At 40.7% G+C, this 14,770-nt stretch overlaps 1 long non-coding RNA gene across 1 annotated transcript in view; it reads right to left on the bottom strand.

The window, feature by feature from the left end:
• Positions 1-3,674: 3,674 nt before the first annotated feature.
• The window catches only part of LOC126272417 (uncharacterized), a 487,783-nt gene continuing 476,687 nt past the window's right edge, over positions 3,675-14,770 (bottom strand). The window contains exon 3 of the long non-coding RNA XR_007549221.1: positions 3,675-3,740. This is a non-coding gene — a long non-coding RNA (uncharacterized LOC126272417). The remainder of the gene's footprint in view (positions 3,741-14,770) is intronic.

Consider the following 14,770-nt stretch of genomic DNA (forward strand, 5'->3'; position numbering starts at 1 on the left):
TTTCATTCCGAAGATTTGCTTGCAGCTAATGTTCAGTATGCCTTGAACACCAACCGTAGATGTAAACACATACCATTCTGCAGCGCATTCTGCCTTTACAAACTAACCCTTTGGCAATCACAGTACGACCTCCACAAATTCTTGTTCATTTGCGGCATGTTTCAGATCCCCTGTCCAGATTTACCAAGGCATTTGTTTATGATTGCCAATATTTGTGAAACAACTTATTATGCATTTTAATGCAATAAACTGAGTTGATTCGGGTTTCTTAATGTTATAGACAACGAATGTCTTGATCATTATTTTGGAGGCCAATTATGTGATTATCTCACATAAACAGGCCACTTTCATACACCTAAGTAACAATGCAAGCATCCTCCATCTCCAGCCACTTACAAAAGCCCATGAACAGTAACAGCAACATAATCAAGAATTTCAGTTTCTTTTCAAGCTCAAGAAGAAATACTTTTAACATGTATTTACGTAGTGGATGAGGAGATGATGACACCTGACAGAAGTTGCGTGTTCAGTCTCGTCTACCTGGTGGTCCAGACGGTTGATTTCTAGTTTCTCGTATCAGACTAATTTGAGGCTGCTCCATCCATAAAGTGCACTAACTGGCATTTTGTTGACGTTTTGTTTCTAATGTGGAACACAATGTCTTCTTCGGTTAACAAAATGAATCGAGCTAAATTCTACAACAGCGGTTATCTCAGGGGTTGTGTTCATTTCCCAACAGTGGTGTTGTTATGTACGAATGTTCAAACTTTAATAGTGGTAACTATTTACTTACAGCTCGTACAAAACAGATACGTGTTTCAAAATTTTACTGATCTTCAAAGCAGTCACCAGCATTGTGTATAACGCGTTGCCAGCGACGTGGAATTCGTAGGATACTCTTAGCAGTGCCAGTTGTGTTGACAGTTCGAGCGACGCGGCCTAGTGACCGAAGAATTTGTAGCAGTTCTGAAGCAAATGCAGTGAAGTGTTTCCTTAGAAATCGAGTTGAACTCACGAGGGCTTAAGTCATGGGAGTGTAGTAGGTGGTATAGCACTTAGCAGCCCCATCAATCAAACAAATCAGTAACAGCATTGCACGTGTTTGAGCATTCTCCTGCAAAACGATGGTCAGGTCCTGCAGAAAGTGTCATCACTTCTGCCTGTAAACTGCTTTTTTTTTTTTTTTTTTTTTTTTTTTTTTTTTTTTTTTTTTTTTTTTGATGACAGCCTTCGACCAGCCTAGAGGCAGAAGTGATGATACTTTCTGCAGGACCTGACCATCATTTTGCAGAACAATGCTCAAGCACGTACAGTGCAAATTGTTACTGATTTGTTTAACTGATGGGGCTGCTAAGTGCTATACAACTTACTGCAATCCCCTGACTTAATCCCTCATGAGTTCAACTCGATTTCTAAACTGAAGTCAACACTTCACGGCATTCGCTTCAGAACTGCTACAAATTCGTCGGGCAATAGACTGCGCCGCTCGAACTGTCGAAACGTCAAAACAGCAGGCACTCCTAAGAGTATCCTAAGACTTCCTCATTGCTGCCAACTGGTCATACGCAATGCTGGTGACTACTTTAAAGGTCAATAAAACCTTGAAACACGTATCTATTCTTTACAAGCTTTAAATAAATAGTTGCCACTATTAAAGTTTGGCATCTGGAACACAGTGTTAACTTGCCACTGCCGGTCCCTCCTACACAATCGCGCGCGCGCGCACACACACACACACACACACACACACACACACAATGATTTTTTTTTGTGAAGCAATTTTTTGATTCAAGTAGTTAGGGGAAGTATAGTTGGACTATTTTGTAAACAGATTTTATAAATGGAAGCATAAAGATAAAACGCATTTTTATAATTAACACAGTTCGATTATTAACGAATCTACACAAATAACGACACGTCTTCTTAGTAATACGTAATTATAGCATGTAGTTTACTACCTCTCTCTCTTCTAACATTTTCTGCAGCAAATTTTGAAACTGCCTCGTCAAAATCGATACCTTTACCTCCACTATTCTCGAGTGATGTAACTGCCAGAACACAGAATCATTCTTGCCTCGTGGTCAATATAAGATAATTCTTAATTAGTTTAAGTTTTAAGAAACTCCTCTCACATGTTGGTACCCAAACACACGAAGTTAAGAAAAATCTGAATTCCCCATAATGAGTTTGGGGACAAATTTAGAAAATTTCGTACTCAGGAGCGAACTGTTAGAATCTGAAAGATGTCCAATCAAGATATTCTTCCTTTGGAACTTTGGTAGTTTGTAGAAATATTCTTAGGCTTGCAATTTCTGCAAGGATCACATCTTCAGAAATCTAATCTAACTGTCAACTAAATTTTTCCAGCCGTTGGAAGTTCCGATTCGGAAATTTTTATCAGGTAGTTCCGCTAAACAGCAAAACTGTCTAATATACAGTATGTTACATGATTTTGCAACATGTATCTTTTTTTGTAGAATCGTGTCGATCTTTCCTAACATCAACGTACTCAGTATCTGGTGCAAAGTCAGCGTGTCGTATGCAGCCGTCTCTCCAGGTACCACTTCCGCTTACTGACAGTTCTAATTTTCCCATAGGAATGCCCATCTCGTCACGTGTATCATGTTTCATAAAACGCCAACAAGATAATTTCTGTTGTCTTTCAAAAAGATTTTTGGACTTCTCATCTCAGTAATACACGGTTCGAAGATGACTCCAAGATTCTGTAAATACTTTTGAGCATGTATGAGCACGCTCGACTTCTACTGAGAAATCGCTCAATAAACACAAAAACGATAAATCGTAGAATGCAGGCAACAGAGTTCTAGCAGCTCCTCTGATTTCTCTAATTTCAGAAGAATCAGTGAGTTCCTCAGTGGCATCGATAGTCTTTGGAAATCACTGAAACACATGTTTAACAGCTTCATGGTAAGCACACAATCGTATATCGGAAGTCTCTTAATTTTAACTCTACCGTATTCCAAAAGAATCGATCATCTGTAGGTAGAAGCTGAATAAAACACGAACAAATTTTCTAAGGTCGCCAAAAAAGTCCCACTGTATGGAACTACTGTAGACATGCGTAATCCGCCGAGAACGAGAGAAACATTTGCACAGCGTACAGTGCATCGGGATGAAGTTCGCACATTGATGATTGAACTCTTGGTCGCGCTCCAACCATTGTAGATGCACTGCCGCATGCTGGTCCATAGCGTGTTGTTATATCCATACCGTAAGGTATTACAAAACTATTCTGCCATAGAAGCTGACAAGTTTTGTCACCCCGCGGAGACGGTATTCGGTGCGGGCCGCATCATTCGAAATCACAAAACAGAAAATGAAAAAATCTTTAGGAACATCAGAGAGAAGGTACTTGACAAGTTATAGAAGAAACACCCATACTAAAAACGTAAAACATTTGATTAAAAACTGAGGATGAATACCTGCATGCCGAAATATTTAATAACATCCCGATTGCCTTCAAAACACAATGTGCGCCTACTGCGGTATTAAACTTCATACACCGCCGTATCATTGACGACGGACGCGTTTCCTCAAGAATCCTGAAGCGCTCAATCGCCCAGTGATCCTCGCGCGCCCGTAATCACACACACACACACACACACACACACACACACACATAGCAGTGTGGGACAAATAGCCCTGGGTACTCACGTCTTGTCTCGCTCACACAGGCTGTCCACCCATGTCCACAGAGCCAGTCTCTACCACGCGTCTCTCTGAAACACACCAAGAACACAGCTTTAATTTGTGGCCGTGTCGGCTGCAGATATAACTGCTTGTAATTCAGCGGTAGTAGATTGTCTATACCATTCCATACAAAAGGCGAACAGCTAAAGTAAACAACAAAGAACCAGTCTGCGCAAAATAAATCTCAACAATGCTATGGTGTACAGATATTCACAACTGTAGTAAGCTCGGTATAGACTGATGCACTGTACTTTGTAAGCAGAGTGCGAATTTTTCAACGTTCAGCGCACACTAACACTAGAGGAGGTAGCACGGGAATCTGGAATGGTGATTTTTGGTTAATAATCGTACAGCTGTAGTGGCTGTTTCAAGGATGGTGTTTACTTCAATTACAGCTTTCGTCTCAGAGGCTGTGGTCAATATGTAAAACGTTTCGTTACCATCTGCTTGAGATATCTTCAGAGATACCGAAATCGCGGATGGTGCATGGGTGGAGTAGAGGGGCATGAGCCCCTAAGGAACTCAATTTTCTATTAGAAACGAAACCTTAAACGTGCTCCTGCAGTATACTCTGTTTGACATGATCCCGGGCACTTTCTGTACGGTGGACGCAGCTCTTTCGCGTCTATACAACACGATTTTGCAGACGTCTGTATGGCAACGCCTCTTCATAGCTCTATAGATGACTGTTGTTTGTAACGCCTCCAAATGGACTTAGAAATTTCTGTACAAGATCATGGCTTATGAATACTGTATTGGACAGTGATAGTTATTAGTTTTATCATTTTTCCAAAACATGAATTGTAATTGTATGAAAATCAAAGGAAGGATGTGACTGATATATAGTATCAGGCATCTCCGTAATATTTTTGATGTACGATGAAAAGCGCCTACCGACTACTATTCTTTTCACTTAGATATCTTGAGTATCGTATACAAGCATCTGATTTCATCCAGTAGCTTAATTTCATTAGTTTAATAACAATTCAGGTAATAGCTTTTTTAGTTCAATACGTTTGACGTTGTTTCCCATAGATGGAAGTTAACAAGAATCTATCTGTAGCTCAGTAGAATTTTTTTGGCATTGCGTTGACTAGAACATTCGATCAGATGCCAACAGCCACAGATGGAATATTCTTAAACTAAAAATCTTGCTGTAAAAGTAGATTTACTTTTAATGCAACAGATAATAATCAGATCTTTTATAAGTCAATGTTCATTCATAGTAGCAGTTTAAATTTCCCGCCGGTAGTCAATTATTGACGTACTGCTAACGATATATTTTGCGTCCGGGCATGAACAGCTGGACAAAAATTGTACAAAGTTCTAGCCTTCAATGAAAATAATCAGTTGAGGAATCATTTCAAATTTTAGCAGTTCTGTGTCTAACTAAATCGAAATTAGGTACTGTGAATTTACGTAAAGGAATTTCTAGTTATAACGTTTCCGCACTCCCATATCTTAAATACAAATTCGAAAGTTAACGAAAGAAAATTTTATTTCCCATTTGCGGAAATGTTACACGTTCTTGCCTACAGCCGTTAGCGTTTCGCAGTTGAAACCTGCCAAAATCGCTGACAGGTGTCAGAGATTTCCTTGAGCTTACTCGACTGTAGGAGTGTCTTAGTAGTAAATAGTAAATGTATTAAAACTTCATGCATGATGCGGCATTTTGGCACACACCTCAGTGTTTATGACGTCATATCTACTTAACTATATGTTGTAGCATGGTACATTTATGAAGGTACATTCAGCGGCATATGTGTATGCTGTACGCAAAATACGTTGCGAGTAGAGTTAGGAGCAAAGAAATAATAAATTTAAACGCCATGCATGATGCTGCAGTTTTTCGCGAGTCCCATTGTTTATTGTGTGAAATCTGAACTCTGGTAATTGTTACCCCCACAGCGATTGTTGTATGACGGTAAGGAATATGCGTACCATATCTGGTACGTACACACATACACAAATACGCCCATTTGTATAATATGCATGGATTATGAGTGGTATACCATTCGTCACCTGGTGCCACTTCAATGATTTTCTCTGCACAGTAAAGTCATTGTCGATTAAATGTAATGAATGGGCGTGAAAAAGTATAATTTCTGTTCGTCTCATTGTATATTTCTTTCAGTAACTTCCTGTGCTACAGTGATGGAAGCTGACAAAATGAATTAAAATTTTTGCCATGAACGTAACTCGAACTCAGGTTGGCTTGCTTCGTAATGCAGGTGTGCTAGCCATCACACCACAACATTGTTTGTACCAGAGCTCCACGACTACCCTAGTCCGTTGTCCTCCCTAACACACATCATCAGCTTATTTTCCCTTTCTTAGTTCTGTACTGTTTAAGCAGTTCTTTCTATGTTTAGTCGTGGTTTCATTGAGTTATGTTACTTGACAGTGACGCATAATTCTAAAGTTACTTTAGTCCTGAAGTTTTGTACATTAATGGTCCCTCTCCTTGCTGCTGAAATTTTGATTCAACGTCCTGGGTCTCTGAAGACTAAATAACTGATGAAGAATTATCTGTTGCTAAGATTTTCTTTTACTTTATCCCATTATTCTGCATCACACTGACTTCCCTATCTCCAGTTCAGAATGCTAATTCACATTTTTGCTGACAACATTAGAAATACACGTGTGTTGCCCACCAGAGACATGCCCATTCTGCGGTTCTCACAATATTCGGAAGAGTTTACAAAACAAAAGAGTTTACAAATTGCTTGACCAAAGAAGAATCTTCCTAAAATATATCATTATTCTGTAAATGAATGGAGAAATAAATTTAATCATTAGCGTTAGATTGTACAATTAGTAATGTGAATTTTTAATGTAACAGAAATTTCGTAATTTCAAGTATTTTGAAAAGAAGAGTAATTTTAACTGTACGTACATAGTACTAAACAACTGATTTCGTTTTACATATTTTAGCGCGACACATAACACATCGTATATAAAATCATATGAAGTTCATTCAGTTAGACAGCTGATATAATGTTCACCTTTACAAGAATCGACAACATATATGGTGTCGGTTATGTCTATTAAAAAAAAAAGGTAATGTTAGAGGAGGGTGTGCCATTACAAGGACTTTTGTGTGTTTCAAAGGGAATATTGATTCACGTTTTATTTTCCCACTGATTAACCAGCCACGGTTCCCTTTCACATTATTTTAGCAGTTAGTTGTTACAGACTGTGTATTTTAAGCATAGAATGATTGAGACGTATCTCTGTTGGTCTTCTGCGTGTAAGTGTGCGTGTGGCTGAATGAGAGTGTACCTGGGTGCCTGAGAGCTACATTCTATATTTTGCCTTTTTATGCATATTTTTTAGAACAAACAAATCACTGATGACCTTGCCGTTCATGGTCTTCTTCACGAAAAACATTTTCCACTACAGTAGGATATCAGCTGCAGAATGGAATGACAACAATGAAAATTTCTGCCGGACCAGTGCTCGAAGCCGGCGAACGATCGCCTTAATGTTTGACACTGAGCAAAGCGACTTTGAAGTAAAGTGTCTCACCGGTACGGCAATGTACGTAATGGATGGTCGAGTAGTATGCCGTATGCGCGTGGTTGACGGCGTTGGCATGTTGTGGAACCGCGCGCAGATAGCCACATGGCGAGGCGACCGCTCGGGGTAGGCGGGAAATTCGGCGTGGAGTTCCAGTCCGATACAAACTTTCTTTGTCATCATTACATTGTACAGCTGATGGTTATACACACTCGCAATTCCAAGTACGTTTAATGTACTTCATAACGGCTGTAATCGCAGCAGACCTTTTCCATTGATTAACGCCTAAAGCTGCTGATAAAATTATTTGTTTAACATGCAGCTTCTCTCCACACAGCATCATCAGGTTCTTAAAAGCATTTACAGCAGCACTTGGGGTGAATATGAAGTCACTGACGTCAGATAATACGACCAAGAATTCGTCACTGTTGTCACGTTGTAAAATAAATTAGACCGTCAACACACAGGATGGTCAGAAACAGTCTGAAAAGCTTGTGTTGGTGTTGCAGGGTAAGCTGAGCTCAGAAGCGCTTGTTATGAAAAAATTCGACAAGTCGTGCCGTTTTCGAGTTAATTTGCATTGAAGACAGCCAACCGAGCCGTTGAGCATGCCTGTTCACGCCGCCGGCCAGAGACGGTGTCGAGAAGTGTGTTTTTCGTTTGGTTTCCGAAGGCCAGACAAGTGAGCGATGCAAAGACTGGGCACGGGGCAGTGCCAAAGGCTGAGCGGCTGAGCGGCCTCGTGCGCTGTTATCTACATCAGTGACAGTCAACCTCGTCATTACCGCCCACTAGTGGCCGTTCGAGGTTCTAGGTGGGCCGTACGCGGTTGGGGGTTAAAATATTGGCAGTACGTTTTCATAAAACTTTGAAAAAAGCATTTGGTAAATAATTATTATCTTATGCTTTAAGTTGCTGCAACTCTGCTTTATAAATTTTGTAATGTAAAGTTGGTTGCCTACTTCGTAAATCACCATTACTGTGGATGTGGTGGGCGGTTAGAAAATTTAACTATTAAATGGAGTACAAAAGCGTGTAGTAGGTAAAACACCCACCATCTACGCTACGAGAACAACTTACACTAACTTCATCCGGGGGGTGCAATGGCCAGATTGGTTAACTTCAATGCTGATTAACTCGGAAACAGCACAGCGTATCGAATATTTCCCCTAGCAAATATTTATCAGCACAACCAATTCCAAAGCACGCTTACAAAATATTAGACCCTTTTGATAATCCCGTCTAAATTATGCTAAGCAACGCACTATTCTGTGTTACACTAGATGATTCAATAAGGAAGATTGCACTGGCTAGTGTGCTGTGGTCTTTAGTCCAAAGACTCATATAATGCAGCTCTCCAAGTTACCCTATCCGTTGCAATTCCTTTCATCTCCGAGTAACTACATCCTTCCAGATATGCTTACTGTTTAAATCTCTTGCTCTCTCTACGATTTTTACCCCCACACTTGTCTACAGTATTAAATTGGTGATCCCTTGATGTCTCAGAATATGTCCTAGCAACCAATACCATCTTCTGCTCAGCTTTCGCCTCAAATTTCTTTACTCCCCAACTCTATTCAGTACTTTCTCATTAGTTACGTGATTTACCCATCTAATCTTCAGCATTCTTCTGTAGACCAACATTTCAGAAGCTTCTACTCTCTTCTTATCTAAACTGTTTATCGTCCATGTTTCACTTCTGTATATGGCTGCACTCCATATAAATACTTTCAGAAAATACTTCCTGAAATTAAAATCTGTATTCCCTTCTGCAGAAAAGATTTTGTTGCCATTGTCACCCTACATTTTATATCTTCCCTACTTCGATCATCGTCAATTATTTTGCTACCCAAATAACAATACTTACCTACTACTTCAAGTGTTTCTTTTCGTAATCTAATTCCGTCAGCATCATCCGATTTAATTAGACTGTGTTCCATTATCATTGTTTTCCTCTTGGTGGTTTTCTTGATATATCCTTATTTCGAGAGCCTGTCCATTCCGTTCAGCTGCTATTTCAAGTCCTTTGCTGTATCTGAGACAATTACAGTGTCTTTGGTATACTCTCAAAGTTTTAATTTTTCTGTCTTCAATTTTTTTCTTATGTCTGCTTTATTGCTTACTGAATGTGCAGACTGAATAACATACGGGATAAACTACAACCTTATCTTACTGTATTTTCAACTGCTGCTTCCCTTTCATGCCCCTCGATTGTTACAACCGCTGTCTGGTTTATGTACAAGTTGTAAACACCCTTCGCTACCTTCAGATGTTCGAAGGAGTAATCCAGTCAACTTCGCCAAAAGCTTTCTCTAAGACTACAAATTCTGTAAACGTAGGTTTGCCTTTCCTTAACCTATCATCTATGATAATTCTTGTTCCTATATTTTTCCGGAATGCGAACTGATGTTCCCCCTAGGTCGGCTTCTGCCAGTTTTTCTATTCTTATGTAAAGAATTTTACAACAATGACTTATTAAACTATTAGTTCGGTAATATTCACACCTGTCAGCACCTGCTTTCCTTGGAATTGGAATTATTATATACCGTTTGAAGTCTGAGGGTGTTTCGCCTATTTACACATCTTGCTCGCAGATGGACGTACAGTTTGTACGATATTATGATGTGACAATTGTGACAAATTTATGTTTTCATTATACGAAGTAAGTGATTTTATATTCACCTAATGCTGTAAACTGGTTGTGAATCAAAGATTTTATAAGCAGCTAGAGGCGGTATCATTAAAGCTTTCAAATTTTCTTTTAGGTTCAGTTAAGCTAGTATTTAGAGAAACTATTCGAAAAAACTGTGCGAGAATTATGATGCGTATACATCGCATAGCTATCATGAAAATAACATATGGGAGATTAGGGTGGGTGTGGATGCCTATAGATAGCCATTTTTTCGTTCAGTACGCGAATGGAGAAGATGAAAAATAATGGTACGATGTACCCTCCACCACTGAACAATGGCTTGCGGAGAAGAAAAGTAAATGCATGTACATATAGGTATAGATTGGCGTAACCAAAAGACAAGCTGGGCAGTGAAAAAGTGGCAGAGCCCTGGGAAGTGTGTATTGACATTGGAAACATTCATGCACGTATGATGGAAATGGTTTCTTCTCTATTTTAAATCTGGGCGCTCTGATGAACATGTTGCTGGGACAGGTTCTTCCAAGCCGCTGGTGCTACAAATTGAGTTGTCTTCGAGATGCAGTTACAACGCTGAGAGTTTGCCGCTCTCCGAAGCGCGATAACCACGCCGGCATATGTGAATAAGTTATTAAAATATGCCTCAGAAATACACATTTCTTGTCAAAATGATCCATCAACTTTCTGGTAGCACAGGCAGTACCATCAACAGCTGTAAACGCAATTATACTTTTTAATAACTTTATGAATGTTTTATATACGTAAGGCTTGAATACTGCTAGGTCTGGTACCCAAATAGAAATATAACCGTATTTATTAGTTCGCAGTCCATACAATCAATTAATGTGACAAAAATCGTTTTGAGACATGTACAGTCCAGTCTTTTTATGGTGACACAGCTAATAAGAATTCATTATAAGAATTAATTGACTGAGTGAAACTGAAGTGAAACTTTTATTTAGTTAACTAGCTTCCAAATAAGGCCGAAAGTTCGGCTATGTCCCTCTGTTTGTACAGTTTAATGAGCTTACAATATACAGATACGCGAATAAACACGGAAGCCGTGAGCTGTACCAACTTCATCAGTGGCCAGAAGGTTCCTCTTGTGGCACCACGTGGCTGAGTGATTGAGCCTTTTAAAGCGTAATTCGATGTATTCGTAAGCTCTGATAAATACAAATACTGATACAAGTAATGCCCACAATGACGAAGGTCTAATACTGTTTGTGACTACTGTCTTGATAGTAACAACCACCTCCCAAGCCACCACACGCTGCTTAAGATCATACCACCTCCCCTTGCTGCATTCGACGTGAATAGTTCAGCTGTTAACTACAAAAACGATCATCGCTACATTTGCCCATCAGAGCATATTAATTTGGCCTATTACCAGTACTAAATCGCACTCTGTTAACCAATTCCACTCTTTAGTGCACTGTCCTCTTCTACACTAACCACTGGTTCGACTCTCACATAAGACTTACATATAACAAAGAGTGGCATCACATCACTTTCAGTATACCCGCCCAGGTAGCCACGCGTGTTAACGTAACCGCTGCCGGTGCGCCGAGGTATGCTGGCCGCAGATTGAAACCACCCGCCCGGTTAACAGCGAGAGATAGGTGTGGCGGCCAGGCTGAACATGCTTTTTAGGCGGTTTTCCGCAACCCACAACGTCAATACCGGGCTGGTTGCCCTGTTCCACCTCAAATACACGTTACGCAAACACTTAGAACGCGTTTACATTCATGCACACAGAATGTACCCTAGACGCAGACAGACTGGGTACACTACTTCTGTTCTGGGGAGTGCATAAGAGATTAATGACCTTACCTTACTCAGCATCGCCTTCTGTTGGATAAGTATCGGTTTATTTGATAACGCATGACGCGCAGTACCTGGCAGTATCACCTCACATCTAGCACATAACTCTTACACTGTCTAGTATGACTCGAACCAATGTCTTCATTAATATTGTGTAGAATGAACGACGTTGGCTTCACTTGTGTAGCGTACAAGATTAGTTGCAAAAGAAGGATAACTGGTCGGTCAGCCAATGTTTTCCAAGTTTTCAAGAGCTTAAACGGTTGCACAAAAAAAAAAATGTGTTTGAATTCATTCTAAGAGCGAAAAAAAAAAGACGACGCACCGGAAAGGAAATATCCGAATGAGGCGGAAGTCGTTATATATGGCGTACATGTACAATCAAACAAATGATCACAATTTCAGAAAAAGTGGTTGATTTAATCAAGAGAAACAGCTTCACAAATTGAGAAAGACAATAACGAGTTGGTCCAGCCCTGGTCAGTAAGCAAACAGGTGCTGCTCTTGACACCGATTCACAGAGTTGTTGGATGTCCTCCTGAGCGATATCGTGCCAAATTCCGTTCAATTCTTGCGTTAGAGCGTCAAAGTCGCGAGATGGCTGGCGGACGTTCCCATAATGTTCCAAACGTTCTCAATTGAGAAGAGACCCGGTGACCTTGCTAGCCAAGGTAGGATTTGGCAAACATGAAGATAAGCAGTAGAATATCTCGCTGTGTGCAGGTAGGAACTGTCTTGCAGAGATGCTAGCTCAAGACGACTTGCCATGAATGGTAACAAAACGGGGCGTACAAGCGTATTAACGCCATAAACTTTGCAAGAGACTTTATAAGTGATCTAGAATAACACATTGCATTCAAGATTCATTTTTACACAATTCAGCTTAGTTACAATGAACTTTACTATTAATTTAATTCACGATCGGTTTAATAATCTAGGCTATGATGTCGAACAAAATACATACCTACACAGCGTCTTATTGGTGATGTTCTGAATCCTTTTCTCTCCTCCATTAACTATATTATTAACGAGTTATTGCAGCATATTTACAGTATATGGCAACTTACCAGAGGTCTCCACCTCTCGCGTCCTCGGCTGAACCGTCGCTCTGTTGCCACGCCGCCAGATGCGGCCACACAGTTTGTGTGGTTGGTCGATCTTTGTCAGTAGTCGGCTCCTGTCTCACACAGTTCGTAAAGCGAAAGCAGATCACAGTCAGCTAAAGTGGGCTTGATGCGGTTGCTTGGGGCTACTTCCACGGCCGATCATGTAACACGATTTTGTGTACGTATCTGTGGAAACGCCTCATTGTTGCGGAAGCTCTGTATCTGACTATTGTTCGCAACCGCCACCAGCAAGCAAGCGTTTACGCTGCGCAGTTGAAATTTGGCAACAACTCTACCAGCTGTAGGGATTAGTACGGCGATCCTCGCAAACATGGAAGTACAGTCGCAACATGCAGTGTGCATGAGAGAAGTAATAACTGGCGTCTCTACAAAATTCTAGAGTTATTATTTCAATAAGAGGCCTCTTTCGTGGTAGTTCCAATAAAAGCCTACAAAAAAGAAAAAGAAGCAGCAATATGCAATTAAGCCCGTACACATTCGAGTTCCCAAAGCATCTCCGTAGTACTTGCGTGCTGATCAGACCTACTGTTCACAAATATAGCAGTTCGCGTCTGGACTGCTTCATTGTCATCATTTAATCCGAGCTAGAGAGTGGATCCCAAACAATCGAGCAGTACTTAAGTAAGGGTCGCACTAATGTCGTATGTGCGGTCTCCTTCACAAATAAACCAAACTTTCCTAAAATACCTCCAAATAAACCGAAGTCGACTATTCTCGATCTCTAATACTATCCTTACATGCTTGTTCCATTTCATATCGCTTTGCAACGTTACGCCTTGATATTTAATCGATGTGATTATGTGAAGCAGCACACTACTATTGCTGTATTCGAACTTTAAGGGTTTGTTTTTCCTACTCGACTGCATTAACTTACATTTTTCTAGATTCATCGCTCCAACTAGAAATTTTGTGTAAGTCATCTTGTATCTCCGACAGTCACTCAACGATGGCACCTGCCCGTACACCACTGCATCAGCAATCAGCCTCGAATTGCTGCCGTAACATTTACGTATACAAAAAATAACAGCGGTTCTATCACATCTCCCTAGAGCACTCCTGACGACACCTTTATCTCCGATGAACTTAAACTACCTTTGAGGTTTTGAAAAAATCGTCATGTTGCTGATACATTTTATTTTCAGGCACGTAACATGAATCGTGTTTGAAGGTACATAGCTTACGATGAGTCTGCACGTACGTGGCAAGGGACACACTGTTTCGCACTGCGCAGAGCGACTTGAGTGAGCAGTTCGGCTGAGTTTAGGCATCTGATAGAAGACATGCGTGTAGTATTCAACGACTCGCACACGGAACACCAGGTGGAAGGCGATGGATTATTTTGAAACGATGGCCATAAAGAGCCGTGTCATTCCCGTCCTGTCATAAAACGGAGTACTAAATGAGACAAGACAGGATTTTAGATGAAGATTTCACTGTCGATTACGGTCTCTACGAGCAACGAAAAGCAGAATCGACCTCCACAGGCAGCAACAGGTTGCCGTGTTTGACACGAGCAGTCCTGAATGCAAAAGCGTGGCCTGCTACAAAACACGGCGGGTTTCACTCACGACAAAGCCTTGTGTGGCGGTGTTACCCCGCAGCCGACACTGCGGTAGAGCGGCTGTCATCACAGCATGATGCACCAGCGCGTTCCTCGGACTGTGTGGGAGGTGGGGTACCACTTTTAACCGAGAAAACTGAAAAGGTAGCGGTGACCTTGGAGTGAAGTACGAGAAAACCGTTGCACCACTTAGCACATCACACCTGCGCTCAAACGTAAACCTGTTACTTTACCGATCTGAAAACCTCTGAAGTCCCATTTCTTGTCTTCTTCGCTGACTGTCCTCCTGCTGTTAATGAACATGATGAGAATTTGCTAAATAAAGTACACAATAAGTCAGTAACTGTTGATTTATTATCTCTTCATACTTATTGATGG

This window comes from Schistocerca gregaria, chromosome 5 (assembly GCF_023897955.1).
Source record: "Schistocerca gregaria isolate iqSchGreg1 chromosome 5, iqSchGreg1.2, whole genome shotgun sequence".
Taxonomy (NCBI): Eukaryota; Metazoa; Arthropoda; class Insecta; order Orthoptera; family Acrididae; genus Schistocerca; species Schistocerca gregaria.